The 21,310-nt window shown below is 42.7% G+C and overlaps 1 protein-coding gene across 2 annotated transcripts in view; it reads right to left on the bottom strand.

The window, feature by feature from the left end:
* The window catches only part of usp49 (ubiquitin specific peptidase 49), a 68,198-nt gene extending 58,021 nt beyond the window's left edge, over positions 1 to 10,177 (bottom strand). For both annotated transcript variants that reach the window (XM_072563723.1, XM_072563724.1), the window contains exon 1: positions 9,965 to 10,177. The gene's annotated coding sequence lies outside the window, so the exon portion shown is untranslated. The remainder of the gene's footprint in view (positions 1 to 9,964) is intronic.
* Positions 10,178 to 21,310: the final 11,133 nt, after the last annotated feature.

Genomic DNA, 21,310 nt, shown 5'->3' with positions numbered 1-21,310 from the left:
GTTTTGTTCCACAATGACTGTGCATCAATATGCTGCAGGCTCGGAGAATGCCAGAATACACGGCATGTCACCCCTAGTCGCAAAGACGTAGTCGTCCTGGAACTCCAAAGACTGACATGCCAGAAGATTTTTCTTAAAAACGTAGCTTTGTACTTCCATTTGCTGCCTTCCGAATATCCTAAACAACACTATTACATGCAGATAATCAAAACTTCAAACAATTAATTACAGAATAGGAGCAATTGTTCCTCCACGGTTTTACTTAAGGAGAATCAAAAGGTGCAGTGTTGACAGGGCATTTCTCCACTTCACTTTACAAAATATCGACACAGATAAGTTGGAACTGCATAAACTGGTAAAGCATTAAAGAAAATAAAGCTGGCCTCATTTAAAAACTCTGCAATTTATAAAAAAAGATGAACCCTCTCATCAAGAATTCAAATGCCACAGCAAGGTGGGGATTCTTTTCTCAGGAATATCCCCAATTACCTTCTGATGTTAAATTGAGTTCATTTCCACAATTCGAATAGCAACTCATATTTACACCAAAGATTTTACCCTGGTATAAGTTTTCAAGTGCCCTCTATTGTAAATCTGAGGATTAACCTATAGCAGAGTAAAACTAGCATAAAAACTGACCTCTGATTATTGATTCTTTGCCTTGAACAGAGAAGCAGCTGCATAAATGTCTTAGTGATACAAATCACTATTTTCTTGATTTTTCTCGACCCATGTAGGGATTTAAATGCTGCTGCCATTTTAAGCTAGCGTTACTACCCTGCTTTGTGTTAGTGTAAGCAGGCTGTATCAGTTTATTCTGGGCGATACCTTAAGAAATTTAAAAAGGCAGCAGCTGCTAATCCAGTATACACAGGACATGTGCAAGAAGAAATTAACTTGTGCCAGTTTTTTTTTAAATATAAACTCGCCCTGGAAGAGGACAATGGCCAACTTCAGCAATTCAACAGCAGAGGCAAAAAGAAAGACCGTGAAAGCTGGAAACTCAAAATAAAAAGACAGAGCACAGGGAATGGAGAGCATGAGGGGGATGGGGTGAATGTAAAAGAGAGAGAAAGACAATGAATTCAGTTTTCAATGGGATGTTTTAGCTTATACTGCCATTATTTTCAATTTAACACTTTATGAACGCAATCTTGAAGATTATGCATTGTATTTCTGGAATGTGTGTTTTTTCTCTGAAAAGGTGCTACTTTACCAAACACCTGATTTAACCAGTAAAGAAAAGTTCTTTGTTTTAAAGGAGTACTCATGGGCAATAACTCTACTCTAAGTATTTGCTTGAAAAACAAAAGTCTGAGTTTATTTTCCTTATCTTCCACTAGATTTGCCACCACCCCGTCCTGCTATTTTACTGAAAGGAGAAAACAGCAGGGGTTGGAGGGGGTGGGGGAAGCTAATCAAACAAAATGTCACATCTTAGCTCCTATCTCAACACTGTGGTAAAGAGCTAGGCCTCAACTAGAAGGACAAGCATTGGACGATTTTTCATTCAATTTGCTTTTCTTCTACAAACAAAGAGAAAGGTACTTCACGATGAGGTTGTACCCTGACATCCCTTCAAATCTGCAATTAACAGTCATGCCAAATTCTCATTTGCATTCACTGACAATCACCATTTTTTGTGAAAAAACACTTCTTTCTTTTTCTGTGGACCTCAGTGTGTAATAACTCCAGTCTCTTCATGCCACAAGTAGGCTAATTAAGTTGTTGCTGATTGCTTGAATTATTGCAGAAAGCATACTATATGGTTCCCTTCCACTCTATCACATTCTTCATCCCTAAAATCACTGAGCTCACTTGAGCTACAATTCCACAAGTACAGTTCCATAACCTGCTAGTATCTTCTGACAACTTGTCAGTTTTCATACATAATTTGGATATTGGTGCCATTCAAACTATTCACCTGTGGGTGACATCATAGTCAAACAGCCTTTTGCCTATACAGATACTTTCCACTAAAATCACTAGATAGGGGAGAAAGGGAATATTGATTAACTTCCCCCCTCCACATAGCTCAGGGAAGCTGGAGTCAACTATAATACCCACACTATAATTGTTTGTCAGTACATCGTGCCAAATTTCTACTGACTCAATGTACTGATGTGTCATTAGATTAAGAAATTTATGAAGTCAATTTGAAGAAAGCAATAACAGCTTAGCTACTTCCAGTGGCTGAATTTAGCCCCTTCTGATTCAGTATGATGTGGCTGCAACTCTCTGCCTGAGCCAGAATTTTTTTTAAGGGGTGGAGGGGGGTATCCAAGTCCCACTCCAGAAACAGAATCCAGATTGATTACTGAGTTTAATCTTGAGAGAGCACTATATTGCTGAAGCACCATATTTCAGGCAAGATAGTTGTCCACTGTGCAGAAAAGACCCCATGGCCCTCTCCTTGCCAACAATTTTAACTTTGAATAAAAGTTAATGTATTATCGCATTACAAAATAGTTGCTGTGGACAAACTGACTGTCACATTCACCTGGAAATGTGATTACACTTCAGGAACAATTCACTAGCAATAAAGCACTTTGGCACATCCTGTGGTCATAAACAGCACTATAGAATTGCTAGTGCTTCCTTCTCTTTTGTAAAGAATTTATCAACTAATTTCACGTTCACCTCTCCCACCACTCTACATTTGCAGTCTGAAGATATCAAAGATGTCATGCAGCTGCTAATACACTATATCACTTATTTACTTGTCCATTGCCATTGACATAATTGACCACTGCTCCCACCTTCATTACAATGAACTAATGATGAACCTCTAAGGCACTACCCTCTCTAACCTTATCCCCACCCATCCTAGTGCCAGTCAGTTCCATTTATTACAGTGATATCTCCTTTTATACCCATGTACTTTCACCATAAGCCATGTTTCCATCCGAGACAATCAAACACCGATTTCCAAAACATTATCCCTTGCAACATCTCCAATCAGAGATCTATGGATCTGTATGTAGATGCCATCTAAATCTATTCATCTGCTCTCACCTTTGATCACCTTTAAGTATTTGATGAAGGCTTTTGCCAACTCCAACATCAGCAAGATCACTGTAGTCATGTTTCACTTTAGAAAATTCACACCTCAGCCACTAATCCAACCACCATCACTGATACCCAGTCAGAATCTCCAGTGACATTTGATGAAATAAAGCTTCAAATCACACATCTGATTCAACACCAAGACTAACAATATGCCACCTCCAGATCACAGATACCTGAAATGCTCTATTGCCGAAATCTCCTACCAACCGAGCACCTCAAGACTTGGTTTCTCGAGCACTCTCCCGTCTGTCCTTCCCAGCTCTGCCTTAAGCAAAGTGACTGGGCAGTTCTGTGCCCCATATTATTCCTGACATTAAATGTGCTCAGGGAGATTGAGTCTTTGAAGGTTGGTGAAAATCAAAATTCTTATTTTGGGTTTTAATCCTAAATGACCACATTCTCATATGCAAATTTGCCATCCTGGTGTTCCAGTCAGTGAGCACTTCAGGAATGAGGAAAGTGTGTCCAGCAGGCTAAGATAAAAGGTAGGGAGGGGGGACTTGGGGAAGGGGTGTTGGAAATCCGATAGGTAGAAGAAGGTCAAGGTGAAGGTGATAGGCCAGAGTGGAGGTGGGGGCGGAGAGGTCAGGAAGAAGATTGCAGGTTAGGAAGGTGGTGCTGAGTTCGAGGGATTTGAATGAGACAAGGTGGGGGGAGGGGAAATGAGGAAACTGGAGAAATCGGAGTTCATCCCTTGTGGTTGGAGGGTTCCGAGGCGGAAGATGAGGCGTTCTTCCTCCAACCGTCGTGTTGCTATGGTCTGGCAATGGAGGAGTCCAAGGACCTGCTTGTCCTTGGTGGAGTGGGAGGGGGAGTTCAAGTGTTGAGCCACGGGGTGGTTGGTTTAGTTGGTCCGGGTGTCCCAGAGGTGTTCTCTGAAACGTTCCGCAAGTAGGTGGCCTGTCTCCCCAATATAGAGGGGGCCACATCGGGTGCAGAGGATGCAATAAATGATGTGTGTGGAGGTACAGGTGAATTTGTTGCGGATATGGAAGGATCCCTTCGGGCCTTGGAGGGAAGTGTTGGGGGGGGGGGAGGGGGGGAAGGTGCGGGCGCAAGTTTTACATTTCTTGCGGTTACAGGGGAAGGTGCCGGGAGTGGAGGTTGGGTTGGTGGGGGGTGTGGACCGGACAAGGGAGTCACGGAGGGAGTGGTCTTTTCGGAACGCTGATAGGGAAGGGGAGGGAAATATATCCCTGGTGGTGGGGTCCGTTTGGAGGTGGTGGAAATGACGGGGGATGATACGCTGTATATGGAGGTTGGTGGAGTGGTAGGTGAGGACCAGTGGGGTTCTATCCTGGTGGCGGTTGGAGGGGTGGGGCTCAAAGACCTGCACTGTCTGGCGACGGAGGCGTCCAAGGACCTGCACTGTCTGGCGACGGAGGCGTCCAAGGACCTGCACTGTCTGGCGATGGAGGAGTCTCTCCTCCCTACGTTTTATCTTAGCCTGCTGGAACCCTCCCCCAAGTCCCTCCTCCCTACCTTTTATCTCAGCCTGCTGGACACACTTTCCTCGATGGTTGGAGGAAGAGCGCCTCATCTTCCGCCTATGAATCCTCCAACCACAAGGGATGAACTCAGATTTCTCCAGTTTCCTCATTTCCCCTCCTCCCACCTTGTCTCAGTCAAATCCCTCGAACTCAGCACCGCCTTCCTAACCTGCAATCTTCTTCCTGATCTCTCTGCCCCCACCCCACTCCGGCCTATCACCCTCACCTTGACCTCCTTAACAAGTTACTGCCAGATATATGGTGCATAACAGAATCATGTTTTATAGCCCTCCTCAATTCTGTTTCTAAAAGCCCCAAGGATATATGTGCTGTCCTAGTACTGATAGAAAACATGTGAATTCCAGGTCAATGCCAAATTAGCTGATCCAAACGGAGGTGGAAGAAACCGTCACAAAAGATGCTTCTGAACATTTACTTTCTTAAGAATTCTCATTTAGTTGAGGTTTCAGAGCATTGCTGCAACCTATGGAATCACGAGTCACACCTGATTGAAGGGGAAGACATGAGAACATTCAAACGCAAGAGTTTTCACTGACAACTCAGAGCAACTCCTCTGGTTAATTTGGCACCAACATTTGAGTCATAAGCCCTATATACACAGCTGATCAATAAGATCCTACATTTTCACAATACGTCGTGCCACTGTTGCACTTAACTCTCAATGTGCAACTTAACCAGGAGAGGGAGCATAAGAAAAATGCTATCCATTCACTATTGGAAAAGATCTTTAAATTAGCACAACTGCAAAGTAATATCCCATAAGTATGCCTAGTACATTGTAGAGAAACACTCAGGAACAAACATCTTGCTGCAATTTAAAGGTCAGAAAAGGAGGCACCTGAAACTTGACAGCCAATCCACACATTGCATTGCATAAAAGTCACAGACCAGAGGGCACCAGATATGATACCCACACATTTTGGAATGAACTGACCTAAACTGGGCATTACAAAAAGACTGGATGTCCAGCTGGAAAATATTCCAGGGTCATCAGCTTTCATTACTTTTTGGTGAACCTTGCTGCAAGTATGTGGGTTGGACAGTGAGGCATGGAGAATTGCGCCCAGCAAATGTATCTTTCTTTGGAAATAACAGCTATAAAGTTCATACACCAAGACTGGCCACTTGCGTGAGACAGAATCAACTACATGCTTGCATGGGTCTAAGGGGTGGTGTGGGCAGCACGGTGGGCACAGTGGTTAGCACTGCTGCCTCACTGCACCAGAGATTCCCGCCTCAGACGACTGTCTGTGTGGAGTTTGCACATTCTCCCCGAGTCTGCGTGGGTTTCCTCCGGTTTCCTCCCACTGTCCAAAAAAATGTGCAGGTTAGGTGAATTGGCCATGCTAAATTACCCGTAGTGTTAGGTGAAGGGGTAAATGTAGGGGAATGGGTCTGGGTGCGTTGTGCTTCGGTAGGTCAGTGTGGACTTGTTGGGCCGAAGGGCCTGTTTCCACACTGTAAGTAATCTAATCTAATCTAATGTAAATCAGGTAAAGGTTTCAATAGCAACCCATGTCATACCATTTTATTGTGATAATATACCAATTACATTCAATATTCTTTTCCTAGTCTCAACTGGACAGTCAATAATATAGGAGTTTACTTATCAAAAGGGGAAGAAATCAAATTTCTACTTTTCCCAAGTGCTTTGCAGAGATCAAACAAAGATTAACAACAGGTTAGAGGAGATATTAACTTTCAAAAGTCGCTCATTGTTTGTAAAGCATCTTCAGATATCTTAACATCATGGAAGAGGCTGTGAAATGGGAGGTGGGTAACAAAATACTTGGCCAGAGATGGTCAAGAAAGTTTAAGGAGGTTCTTAAATGAGAGGAAGGCAGAGAGATTTAGGGTGTGAACTTCAGAATGTGCAATAGAGATAGCGATGTGCAGAAGCATCAAGAGTTAGAAGATCAGAAAGTTGGATGCCTTTGGGGTAGGGGAGAAACACTGCGGTTGTAAGGTTGGACAACGTTACAGATGTGGGACAGTTAAGGATGCAAGTACATTTAAACATAAGGTTGAGATTCTCAAAATGTAGATCAAGTCAACTAGAACTCAATACAAGTAACAAAGACAGGGACATTGATGAGCAAGATCCAATATTTAATTGTCTCAAACAATTTAATGTACAATTAATGTGCACACCTTGATGTGCACAGACTAATTTATACAAACATGCCAGCCACTATTCACAGCAAGGATACATGAACAGTTAGTTAATCAGTTTTTAGTGTCACTAGTTGAGGGGAGAATATTCACAGATCATTGGAAGGATCTTTTTAAAAGTCTTATGATCCTGCCCCACTAGCTATCTGACGAAGGTCCAGCACTCCAAAAGCTGGTACTTCCAAATAAGCCTGTTGGTCTATAACATGGTGTTGAGAGATTTTTACCTTTCAAGAGTAGCAGAGGATCTTTAACACCTACAGAACTGTACAACAAGTGAGATGTCAGTTTCAAATCTGATCTGGAGGACAGTGCTTCTGCTATTATGGTAGTAATGTACTGAGGTGTCAGCTTATATCAGTGTATGTCACCAAACGAACAAGAATTGCAAACTTCTGACTCAGGAAAGTGAGTGCTGCTAACTTTGTCAAACCTGACAATCTAAAATTGACAACTGATACAGATCTGGCAGTAGACAACCACTGATCTTTGAAAGGTTTCTTTCACCTTCTTCAGCTAAATTTTCTCCTTTTACTGCTCTCTTTTTACAGCATGTGGCTTCCTGCTGATACAAGATTCGACAGGAGAGTCCACACTTTATCATAAGGTCTCCCATTCTTTACACATGAGCAGCAATATTAAGCATCTGTCAAATAGTGGGTTGCTCAAATAGTGGAGTTGAGGACAGGCAAAGTGGTAAAACATACGGGAATCACTGCTAAACTCAATCCTACTTACATCCAACATTTATACTCAAGAATTCCTAAATATCGCTTAACATTAGGTTTGCGCCAAAAAGAGCTATCCATTACACTTGACTGTTATCTTAATATTAATTCCTAATCATGCCCTATTCAAAATTATTGGAAAGAATATTTAATCCTGAAATTTGAATGCTTAAAATGATCAGATTTAAACGAATCCCAAAATGAATAACTGGAGTGATCAGAAACTTTGGCTAACATTTTACCAATGTAACCTTGCTGTGTTCTTCTCTTACTTTTAGTTAATTCACCACTGATAAAGTAGCAATTGAGGGACATGAAAACACAGAGTCTAAGCAGAGAGTTTACAGTGTGTAATGTTCGCGTATACGAACTAATGCAGGCAAAGAAAATCAGTTCCAGAAGGGAGCAGTGTTTGTGTCATGGGATTTTATTTTTAAGGAACAGCTGTGTTGGAATTTATAGAATAATTGTCTTAAGTACCATTAATAATTTTACACCAACAGAATGCTAGAAATGACCAGGAACTGAAGAGTTTTTGATAGATGTGAGGAAAAAGAATACAGAAATTAGAGATGGGATGCAAGGAATGCATTGCAAGATGGCACAGTCCAATTAGGCTGAACTTGTTTTATATTTTGAAATGAATTCAAATACATTCACATGTCACAAAAGGTGAAGTTGCCTATGGATATTGAAAATTCAGAAATTCCACAACATGATCCAGGAATCTGGATGGCCTGCAATCTTTTCCTGTTTACAGCTACACATCAGAGTTACAGGATTATTTGTAGAAGTTGCACATTAGAATACATCAGCTGTTTGAAAACACCACGAAGACAATCTGGCAAAATGCAGAATAACGTGGTTGAGCATAATAATATGGGGGTCAATTAGGCCCATGGCTGACCTGCAAACCTGAAACTATAAGCACTTGCTTTCACTCGAAGGGATACGCGCCCCCTTGTCGAAAATGAAAATTGTCAAAAGTCTTCCAAGTCCATACTTTCGGAACATGAAAACCTGCAGCTGTTAGCAATTACAGATAAAAGTTTCACAGGATGACACAATCGTATCCTCCATCGCTCAGAGACAATGCAGTGGAGATACTGTGGGATGCAATTCACGATTTTACACATCGGGTACTGTTTGAAACGCCATTTAGTCTATCAATGGTGCGATATTTATACCACCACACAAACGCACGCAAGTCTGCAACAAAAAAAAATCCTCGCTTCTGAACTGCCCATTCTGCTGCCTGCGGCTTGGCACAGATAAGAATCGCGGCCAAGACTTTAAAGAAAAACATATTCGCCTTCCAATTACGCTTTATGGCAACGACAACAAAGTATGAAACACACGGCGGAGGAGTTACAGTGACTATTAGTCCAGTCAGTCAAGACTCATTTTTTAAAACAAAACATAATCCACCTAGACAGGGTTTCGGCCCCCAACACCCCGAGAGAAACAGAAAAGGATCTTCTGCTTACATTCATGACACAGACAGGAGGGGGCTGGGGATGCTGCATAAAATCAGGAATTTCTACTAGACAAAGTTAAAGGCACCAGAAATATATGCGTACTTATTTGCACCAAGAGGATTAATGACGTTCCCCCGGCATCATAATCACCGACATGTCATCAAACTGTTTAAAACATTTAATCATGTGGCAATCACGAGAGAGAGAAATAAAAGATAAATCACAACCTTGGAGTGGTAGAAAGAGAGAGGACATAAACAGGAGAATAAAGACAGAAGTGTATAGATAGATTTAGTCATTTTTTTTCGGTTAAAGACTTTGAGAGAAAGGAAGAAAGAAAATCCCATGAGAGGAGAGAGAGAGAGAGGATTTCCCAACGTGCTGGGAGGTTCCAAACACTTGTTATGAAGATAAAGATTTGGGATCCGACAGTCAGGCACGAATGCCGTAAGGGAACGGGGGGGGGGGGGAAACAACCTTTTCACTTAAATTAAAAGTTTAGAACACTGTTTTTTTTCGGGGGGGGGGGAGGAGTACAGAGAGCTAGCGAATGCCGTGGTGTCCTTCTGTTTTGCGCGAAAATTCTCTTCCTGACCTCCCAGTGGACCATTGAAAATAAATGGATAAAACGAAACGAAAAGTCAATGACAGGTAAAAGTAATGAAAAGCTGAGGAAGGAGAGAGTGGGGTGTTGAGGACGGTGTGTGTTGTGGGGAGGAGGAGGAGGAAGGGGGGGGGGGGGTAGGGGGTGTGATGTTGTTATTGTTGTTGTGGAGACCTCGAGATCAACACATTGACTCGCGGCCTGCGCCACCGTCTCCCCTACAACAATATTTATATTTTATTTATTTGTGTGGGGGGAGGGGCTGGTGAGAGCAGTATTTTTGTTGTTGTGTGTATGTTTGAGAGGTTTGATCTGTTCTGTTTCCACGCCGGCGGGGATTGAGGGGAGGGAGGGAGGGAGGGAGGGAGGGGGGTGCGTGAAGAAAAGAAAAACACAACTCACCGCGAAAACGCCACCGGCGGCCGTCGTCGACCTCCTCCCCCGACATCTTCCTTCCCCCAGATGGAATAACAAGTGGGAAAAGCGAGAGGAAGCGCCGCCTGGGCAGAGCCGGCACCATCGGCGCGTTTTTTTTTAACCTCCAAAATAAGATTTGAAAATCCTCATAAAGAACAATAGAGCGCTTGGACAGGAAGTCACTGGGTGGCGCCATTGCTGCTGTGACGCCGCCGAGGGTCAGGGGTCACCGTGGGGCGGGGACCACGGGTAAAGGGGCGGGGCATCCACGCCCCGCCCCTACCCCACCCCAGTCAGCCCTCAGCCTGCTCCACGTGGCTCAGGCCAGCCTTCCCCATTCACTGTCTCTGACACTCAGTGCCAAGGACCACCCTCACCATGTACCACCTTCAGGGCACACCACCTTCACCATGTACCAACCGCGTGGTGTACCACCTTCACAATGCATCACCTTCAGGGACCACCACCTTCACCATGTACCAACCGCGTGGTGTACCACCTTCACAATGCATCACCTTCAGGGACCACCACCTTCACCATGTACCAACCGCATGGTGTACCACCTTCACAATGCATCACCTTCAGGGACCACCACCTTCACCATGTACCAACCGCATGGTGTACCACCTTCACAATGCATCACCTTCAGGGACCACCACCTTCACCATGTACCAACCGCATGGTGTACCACCTTCACAATGCATCACCTTCAGGGTCCACCACCTTCACCATGTACCAACCGCATGGTGTACCATCTTCACAATGCATCACCTTCAGGGCACACCATCTTCACCATGTACCAACCGCATGGTGTACCACCTTCACAATGCATCACCTTCAGGGCACACCATCTTCACCATGTACCAACCGCATGGTGTACCACCTTCACAATGCATCACCTTCAGGGCACACCATCTTCACCATGTACCAACCGCATGGTGTACCACCTTCACAATGCATCACCTTCCGGGCACACCACCTTCACCATGTACCAACCACATGATGTATCATTCTCACAGTGTAACACCTTCACAATGCATCACCTTCACCATGTACCAACTGCACAAAGCACTACGTTCACCATGTACCAACCTTATAGTGCATCAATTTCACCATGCACCAACCTCACAGTGCATCACTTGCACCATGTACCAACCTAATGGTACATTATCTTCACCAATTACCAACCTCACAGTGTATCACCTTCATGTCACACCACCCTCACCATGTACCAACCTCACAGTGCAACACCTTTACACTGTACTAACCTCATGGTACATCACCTTCATGTACCAACCACAGTGCACTACTTTCACTGTGCACAGTCTTCATGGTACATGGACTTCACGGTGCACTGTCTTCACTGTGCACATCTTCAGTATGCACCACCTTCATCATATACCAACCTCATGGGGTATCACCTTCATGGTGCATCACCTTCAATGTACACCACCTCACAGTGCATCACATTCATGGTGCAATACCTTCACCGTACACCAACCTCACGGATGCATCATCTTCACGGTGCACCACCTTCACTCTGCACCACCTTCTCGGTGCATCACATTCACAGTGTATTACCTTCATTGTGCATCACCCTCATGGTACACCACCTTCACGGTGCATCACTTTGCCATATACTGTAATCACCATGTACCACCTTCCCTGTATACCACAATTGCTGTGTACCATCTTCGCTAGGCACTGCAATTGCCATGTACTGCCTTCACTGAGTACCACAATCACCGCATATCATCATCACCGGGTACCACCTGTACCATGTACCACAATCGCTGTGTACTCCCATCACTGTGGACTATATTCACTATGTACCACAATCATCCTGCACCTCCTTCACCATGTACTACTACTTTTGTGTACCATCTTAACCATGTACTATGATCACCACGTACCACAATTACTGTGTACCACATTCACCCGTACCAACTTCACCATGTCTCACTTTCAACGTGGATCACCTTCACCATGTACAACAATTACCATGTACAGCAATCATGGTGTATTACATTCACCATGTACCACAATTGCCATCTATTGCCTTCACAGTGTACCACAAGCACCATGAATCACCTTCAACATATAACACTTACGGCATGTACCACATTAATTGTGGATCATTTTCACCATATACCATCTTCACGATATATCATGTTCACAATGTACCACAATTGCCATGTACCACTTCACCATGTACTGGCTTTACTATGTGAAAGTGAGGACTTCAGATGCTGGAGATTAGAGTCAAGATTAGAGTGGTGCTGGAAAAGCACAGCAGTTCAGGCAGCATCCAAAGAGCAGAAAAATCGATGTTTTGGGCAGGAGCCCTTCATCAGGCTTTACTACATACTGCCTTCAACTTATACTGCCTTTACGGTGTGCCACATTCATCACACTGCATTCATCATGTACCATGTTCCCCATGTATTGCATTCAAAATGTACCACATTCACCTGATGAAGGTGCGGCGCTCTGAAAGCTAGTGTGCTTCCAATTAAACCTGTTGGACTATAACCTGGTGTTGTGTGATTTTTAACTTTGTACACCCCAGTCCAATACCAGCATCTCCAAATCACATTCACCATGGATCATGTTCCAATGTCGTCCATTTATCACATACTATGTTCACTGCATACTACAGTCATCATACACTGCATTCACCACATTTACCATGTACTGCACTTGCTATTTACTGCACTTTGTCACTGTGTACATATCAACATATATTACATTAATTATGTAACATATTCACAATATACCCCACGCATCATGTGCAGCATTTACCCATGTACCACATTTACCATTTACTGCATCCATCATATAACCTGAGTATTGCTGATTTTTTGTTGAAGACTATTGTGTTGCAATCATCATGGCAATTCACAAGAATATCAACAAAGGGACAAACAACATTTATACTGGGAGAGGAGATGGGCAGGCAAGTATACTATGATTGGTAGATGTGTTGCAATGGAGAATGCATCAGTAAATGATGATTGACAATTAGCTGCCAGGCTTTGTTTATTTTGAAACAGCCAAGTTGACTCTGAATGGTCAGAACATTGCCCTGAAAAATGAGACAGTGAATGTCTGTCACGAAACAGTGCACATCCTTCTTCTTTCAGTCTGCAAAGAACAGGGTTCTGTGTGTTAATATATGTAGCTTCCAGAATGTGAGCCCAATACATATTCACCACTCACTGCATTCATCACATGCCCATATTCACTCGTGCACTGTAATCACCATGTACCACATTCACTTTGGGATTGTCCTGTTAGTCAAAGCAGATACTGATGATGAGATCCTGCATCGCTTCTAGTGTGCAAGCACAGCCTTCGGCCACCTGATGGAAAGCATATTCGTGGACAACAATAATCAGATCTGACACCAAGATCTTGGTTTACATAGCTGTGTGGTTCTCACTCTCCTATGTAGCTCTGAGACGCGGACTAGGAGAAAGTGACGACTGCAGATGCAAAGAATCAAAAAGAGTGGTGCTGGAAAAGCACAGCAGGTCAGGCAGCATCTGAGGAGCAGGGGAGTTGACATTTCGGGCATAAGTCCTTCATCATGCCTGAAATGTTGACTCTCCTATTCTTCAGATGCTGCCTGACTTGCTGTGCTTTTCCAGCATCACACTTTTTGACTCTGGGACATGGACTGTCTACAACAGACACCTCAAGGTGCTGGAGTAGTATCATCAATGCTATCTGTGCAAGATCCTGCGAATCTGCTGGAAGGAAAGGCATATCAGCGCCAGCGTCCTCAACCAGTCCATATCCTCAGCATTGACCACCCTTGATCAGCTATGATGGGCTGGGCACGTTGTCCACAATACCGACATGTGACTCCCCAAACAGGTCTCTTAAACGGAAGACAAGCCCTAGGTGGACAGAGGAAGCACCTCAGGGATATCCTCAAGGCCTCACTGGCAAAGTGCAGCATTTCCACTGACATATGGGAATCACTGCTCCAAGACCAAAGTGGAAAAGGAGCATCTGGGAAGACGAAAAGCACCTCAAGACTAGCCCAGTGAAAGCACACCAATGCCCTACCCATCCCTTCCCACAACCACCTTTTGCCCCAAGTGTAACAAAGCTTGCAGTAGCGACATCAGTCTGTACAGCCACCTTTGGATCCATCCCGAGAGTGGAAGTGAGTCTTCTTCACCTGTGAGGGACCACTAATGAATAATAATGACCGCATTCACTTTTCCAATTTTCACACTACGTACAATGCATCACATTCATCATGTACCACATTCACCTTACCCCACATTTACTATGTACCATGTTCAATTCCACCCTCACATCTTCCAATTAGCACACATTTGACTTGGAATGTGGTCCACTCAATTGATTCTTTTTATATATTTATTCCTTTTAGAACATGGGTATCAGTGGCCATTCCTGATTGCTGTTGAGAAGGTAGTGGTAGGGAACCATTTGCTCTTTGTGTGATCTGTTACCACTCTGGGGAAAAGAAATGTCTTAACTCAAAAGGCTAACAATCTTTGGAATTCTATATCCCAGAGAGCCGTGGATGCTCGATCATTAGGAATGTTCAAGACAGAGAATGTTTGTTTATGAAGGGAATTTAAGGATATGGGGTTCATGCAGGAAGGGGAAGTTGATTAGAGATCAGCCATGATCTTGTTGAATGTGGAGCAGTTTAAAGCAGCCAAAGGCCTTCATTTGATCTCTTATCCTTGACCTGGAAAAAAAATGAGTAAATGATGCCACCATATATATTTTTGCATTTTGCACCTTTTTAAAAAGATTCATTCATAGGATGTAAGCATTGCAAGTGAACATTGCACCCAGTGGAGGAATGGTGATATATTTCCAAGTCAGAATGGTGTATGTTTTGCAAGGGAACTTGTAGTTGGTGGTGTTCCCATGATTTTATCAATATTAGTGTTCACTGCAGTAGTTGTGAGTATGTTCATCAAGCTGGGAAGTTAATTTGCAAATGCTTCATTTCCTTTCTAGGCAACATCCCCAATGCTGTGGAGCCTCCTGTGAAGTGCTGATAAATTGTGTCAGTTGGAACTTAATTGGTTTCATTCTTGGTGCTTTCCGTTGCTCCTTACAATGGTTGGTATATTGGGTCTAGATCAATATGCTTATTGATGGAGTCTGTGAATGAGTGCCATGCATCTAGAAATTCTCTGGCTGTCCCCTGTTTGGCTTGCCTTATTATGTTGTCCCAGTCAAATTTGTAGAGTTCACTTGTTTGGAAGGATACTGGGATGAAGGGGTTATCTTTTGAGGTCAGATTGGTGGTCAGATTGGGCCTGTATCTAATGGAGTTTAGAAAGATGAAAGGCTTCCCTAGGGGAGTCAACAGTGTGGATGCTGAAAGAATGTTTCAGAATAAGGGATTTCCCATTTTAAATGATGAGGAAAAGGTTTTCTATCAATCATTGACTGATGAAATTCTTTTTCCTAAACAGAAGCAGAGGAATTGATTTAGATCGATTTCTCATTGATAAGGGAGTCAGAGGTATTGAGGATCGATAGGAAAGTAGAATTGAGGTCAGAATCAGATCAGACATGATCTTTTCTACTGTTAAAACAGACTCCAGGAGTTGAATAGCTTACTCCTACTTCTAATCTATATATTTCTAAGTTCAAATATCACCATTACTTCACTATTCACACAAATCCTAGACCTCCTTTCCCAACAGCACTATGGGTGTAGCTACCCCACATGGACTGCAGCATTCCTAGAAGGCAGACCACCACCACCTTCGCAAGGATAATTAAGGATATGCAACAAATCCAGGCCGAGCTAAAAAAACCCACCTCCTACCTTCTGTGGAAGAATAAAAGTCCCACTCCCAAAGCTTAAACACCCAAAATGCGATATCCAGACTCAAAACTCCAAAGGCGAAATTGAGGACTGCAGATGCTGGAGACCAGAGTTGAAAGATGTGGTGCTGGAAAAACACAGCAGGCCAGGCAGCATCCGAGGAGCAGTAGAATTGGCGTTTCGGGCATAAGCCCTTCTTCAGGAAAACTCCAAAGGGTGACTAGAGATGTTCCATATAACCAAGGCAGTCCCAGATTTTTGTTGTGTCTTGGCGGTCCCAAGAATCTCTTCAAAAGTGGTTCAAGTGCTTGGGTTTCAGCTTTATCCTCGTTGGAAATTACGCCATGGGTAAGGAAGTGGTGACAAAATACTGATGTAGCTGGAACGTAAACCAGCTGGAATGATGATAGGGCTGGGGAGAGTATTAGGGCTGATTGGCAGCTGGTCTCAGGGACACACCTCCAGCCAGGCTTATTCCTGATGAAGGGCTTTTGCCCGAAACGTCGATTTCGCTGCTCGTTGGATGCTGCCTGAACTGCTGTGCTCTTCCAGCATCACTAATCCAGTATTTGGTTTTCAGCATCTGCAGTCATTGTTTTTACCTTATACTCTAAGGACTCATGCGAGATTCACTCATGAGTGTGGTATTGACAGCACCTCTTAGCTCACAAGTAGCAGAGGATCTAAGGCAAATCCTCCAATTTCAGGTAAAACCATTCATCCAGGTGGCCATTCCTCCAGTGCTCAGTACTACAATGACTCATATCTCTTTAATGTGAAACTTAATACTAACAGGAGCTGGTCAACACATCCTGGGTTTTGACTTCTGAAAATCTGTCTGTCCTACATTCTGATGCAGTACGGAAGGGTACAGCCTGGTAGAGGTGCCATCCTTTTCATATTAATGTTAAACTTGTCATTGTGCTCAGGTGGTTAGAAAGGATGTCATAGCTTTATTGTGAAGAACAACAAGGGAGTTACATCCCCCACTTCACCCTGGCTAATATTTATCCCTTTATCAACATTAAAAATTAAATTGATCTAGTCATTATCACATTGGTGTTGAATGGAGTTTGCTGTGAACATATTGGTTGCTACATTTCCTACTTCCCAACTGCAATCAACTTCAGAAAGTATTGAATTCTGATTAAATATCATTTCAGCTTGACACATTAACTCTGCTTTTCTCCACAAATGTTGCCCGACATGCTGCGTTTTTACAAACCTTTTATTTGGCTCTTTAACTTCAAAAAGTACTTAACGAGTTGCACAATGCTTTGAGATGCCAATGAGGGTGAAAAGCAGGATACTTGCCTTTCAGCTTAAAAGGCATTTTGATCCAAGCTTTCTTAAACAGGAACTGATAAGGGTAGAGCATGAACATTTGCAAAGATTTGTTTGGATATCTTGATATTGTGCAAAGTAGATTTATTTAAACCCTTCAACCATCCAGAAACATTTGAAAGGATTCTCCAGTAGCTAAAAAAACTTAACATTTCCTGGACACTGGCTGAAAGCAACTTTGAGGAAATCAGTTGGGGAGCGGGGAGCATAGTCAAATGTTGCAAATCTTCCGCTTTAGTTTTACAACGTTTTTTAAACTAATAATGAAACACTGACGATCAGACACCAATTTAATTCCATTGTCTTTGTGCTGGCTCATTGAATGCAATATCCAAATCAATCAATCCCCCACTTCCTTTTAACAATGCTCCTACCGTGTACATCAGTATTAGCTCAGGCTTGATTTTAGCACTCCTGTTTCTGAGTGTTGTGTCGTAGTTTTGGACACATAGCACATCAGTGCAGCACTGAGGGAGTGCAGGGCTGTCAGATCGTGCTGTCTTCAGAAAGAGATGTCAGACCGAAACCCTGTCTGCTTGGTGGGTGGATGTAAAAGATCCTGTGGCACTACTTCAAAGAACTGCAAAGGAGTTATCTCTGGTGGCCTGCGCTATATTTACAACTCAATCAACTTCACAAAAATACATCATCTGATCATTATCACATTGTTGTTTGTTATTAGAACAGTGACTACTCTTCAAAAACTATTGAATTGTCCTGTAAAGCATTTTGTGATGTCTGATATTTTGTTTGCAAAAGTATATACAAGTATACAAAACAATTCATATTGGCCATTACAGAAACCCAATAAAATATCACATTTCTCATGCATCATGCCTCCTTCCAAAAGCAAAATTTGATTGTTTCCTAAATATGAAAATTACATACATTTCAATGCAAGTATTTTGTCAAAGGGGTAATATAAGTGAATAGCCTCTTGGTACATTTTGGTGTAAAGACCTTAGATGGTGGCCTGTCTCCACGACACCTTAATAGTGGTTCCTCTGGGTTTTTGTGCTGAGAGATGCACTTATTCCTGAATCTCGGAAAGTGTCGGTCCGCAACACTTAAGAGTCATAGAGATGTACAGTGCCCAGACAGACCCTTCGGTCCAACCCGTCCATGCCGACCAAATATCCCAACCCAATCTCGTCCCACCTGCCTATATCCCTCCAAACCCTTCCTATTCATATACCCATCCAAATGCCTTTTAAATGTTGTAATTGTACCAGCTTCCAACACTTCCTCTGGCAGCTCATTCCATACACGTACCACCCTCTGTGTGAAAAAGTTGCCCCTTAGGTGTCTTTTATATCTTTCCGCTCTCACCTTAAATTTATGCCATCTAGTTCTGGACTCCCCCACTCCAGGGAAATGATTTTGTCTATTTATCCTATCCATGCCCCTCATAATTTTGTAAACCTCTATGAGGTCACCCCTCAGCCTCTGACACTCCAGGGAAAACAGCCATAGTCTGTTCAACCTCTCCCAATAGTTTGAATCCTCCAATCCTGGCAACATCCTTGTAAAACTTTTCTGAACCATTTCAAGTTTCACAACATCTTTCCGATAGGAAGGAGGCCAGAATTGCATGCAATACTCCAACAGTGGTCTAACCAATGTCCTGTACAGCCACAACATGACATCCTAACTCCTGTATTCAGTACTCTGACCAATAAAGGAAAGCATACCAAACGCCTTTTTCACTATCCTCTCTACCTGCGACTCCACTTTCAAGGAGCTATGAACCTGCATTCCAAGGTCTCTTTGTTCAGCAACACTCCCTAGGACCTTATCATTAAGTGTATAAGTTCTGCTAAGATTTGCTTTCCCAAAATGCAGCACCTTGCATTTGTTAAAGTGTTTCAGGCAGACTAAATGCCAACATCACAGAGTTGATGGTCCTCCAGCCATTGTTGAGATTTGTGTCAGTGTCTCTTCCGGGCAACAGCACAGAGTCAAGCATTATGAAGCTGCTCAGGATGAACCTCGTCAAAAAGCATTGCATTTCTCCAAGTGCCCCGGTTTCCTCCCACAATCCAAAGATGAGCAGGTTAGGTGAATTGGCTATCCTAAATTGCCCATAGTGTTCAGGGATGTGTAGGTTAGGTGCATTAGTCAGAGACAAATATAGAAAACAGGGTAGGGGAATGGGTGTGTTTGGGATACTCTTCGGAGGGTTAGTGTGAACTTGTTGGGCTGAAGGGCCTGTTTCCACGCGTAGGGATTCTAATTTAAATGCCATCTTCACAAAGTTGATGGTCCCACAGTGTGTGGACTGCCGCAGTTCAAGTAGGCAGCGCACCACCTTCTAAGGGCAACTGCGGAGAGGCAATAAATGCTGGCCTAGCCAGTGACACCTACACCCATGAATAAATCTTTTACAAACTGCTTTGTTTGACACAGGACATATGGGAAAAGAATGTTGTTTGACTGGGTGCAGTGATTGGCGATGACTAAGACTTTACAGATACTGTTGGCAGCCTTAACACACATCACATTATCCCCTCTCGTAATAAAACCACAAGGAGACACTGGGCCAGTGGCATCAAACAAAATATTTTCCCTTACTAAGATGGGCACAACTAATAAAAAAAACACAAGGAAGCTTATAAAATCAAACATTATCACCCCTGACCAGTATAAATTCCAGTCCCTTTACGACAATGCATTTATTGCTACTTTAACATTTTGAAGAGAAATAGAGAGAAATTAGTGTTTTCTTTTACACTAGACAATAAAGACGGGACTATAAAAAACAGGGAAAGTGCTATCACTTGTTTAAATTAACTTATGCCTAGTTTCCTGTTTCAGAAATAAAAATGCTTTTCATTTTTGTAATACTCTATCTTTCCAGTCCAGCCTCTATTGTTCAGAGCACCACTTATTTAGAAGTTTTTTTGAGTGGACCCAAATGACTCATCATTTTAGTAGAGCATTTTGGGAGCAGAATACCTGTAAGATAACTAAAACTGGGTTTTATTGCTGCTTTATAAATGCATTATCACTGATGTTTTTCAGTTCACTCATGTCTGATCAGATATTCCAATGATCTTTCATAATCCAGAACATTTTGAAATCCAGAAATAAATTGGTCCAGATTGGAGAAGTGACAAAGTACATCCTGGTTTTCTGAAATGCTTTGCAGTCGATGAATTACCCGTGAAGTATTATCTTGAAGCAGTAGGTGATGGCCTAGTGGTGTTATCGCAGAAATGTTAATCCAGAGACCCAGGCTTGAATGCCCAATGATGGACTTTGAATTCAATAAAAATCTGAAATTAAGAGTCCAATATTGAATAGATTATCAGAAAAAACCCATCTGGTTCACTAATGTCCTTTAGGGAAGAAAACTGCCATCCTCAGGGATGGGTAATAAATGCTGGCCTAGTCAGCAATGCCCTTAATCAGTGAATGAATTTTTTAAAAAATTGCTGCTGCAAATTTGTGGGCAGAATTGCACACAAAAAGGACAGCATGACGATAAACAAGCAGTTAATCTATTTTGGTTGAAGGCCTGATGGGCTGAATGGACTCTTTCTGCACCGTACACATCCATGATTTTGTTAAGGATAAATACTGACCAAGAGAGCTCTTCTATAGACAATAGACAATAGATGCAGGAGTAGGCCATTCTGCCTTCGAGCCTGCACCGCCATTCAATATGATCATGGCTGATCATTCCTATCCTTCAATGTCTGTGAGGGTTAATTCACATTACACACAAGACTTCAGTTTAAATTAACATTTTATACAAAATAAAGAATATTATCTCTCAAAACAAAGCTCTGCACTTAAATGTCAGCACAGATAAAGCATGCAAACTCCAAGAATGAAATTTAAACCCAGAACCAAGATGGCCACCATTGAACCAAATTGACACATCTTGAGCAGCCCTTCAATCGTGTAATACATACCAAAATATTTGAAGTCTGCTGCAACACTGTGTGCTAACCTGGCCTGTCCCTTTCAAGATCATGGCTGAAATATTTTCAAAGGGTCAGCGGTCTAAACAGGCAAATATGTTATTTCCTGACCTCAACTGCTAGGTATCTGAACTTCTGTAATTTTGTTAAAGTGCAGCTTAGAAGAGACAATTATCAAATGATCAGCTTTGTTATTAAAACATGTTTTTAATTTGTAACCATTGTGCA

This window comes from Chiloscyllium punctatum, chromosome 45 (assembly GCF_047496795.1).
Source record: "Chiloscyllium punctatum isolate Juve2018m chromosome 45, sChiPun1.3, whole genome shotgun sequence".
NCBI lineage: Eukaryota > Metazoa > Chordata > Chondrichthyes > Orectolobiformes > Hemiscylliidae > Chiloscyllium > Chiloscyllium punctatum.
This window is presented reverse-complemented; position numbering and strand designations above follow the sequence as displayed.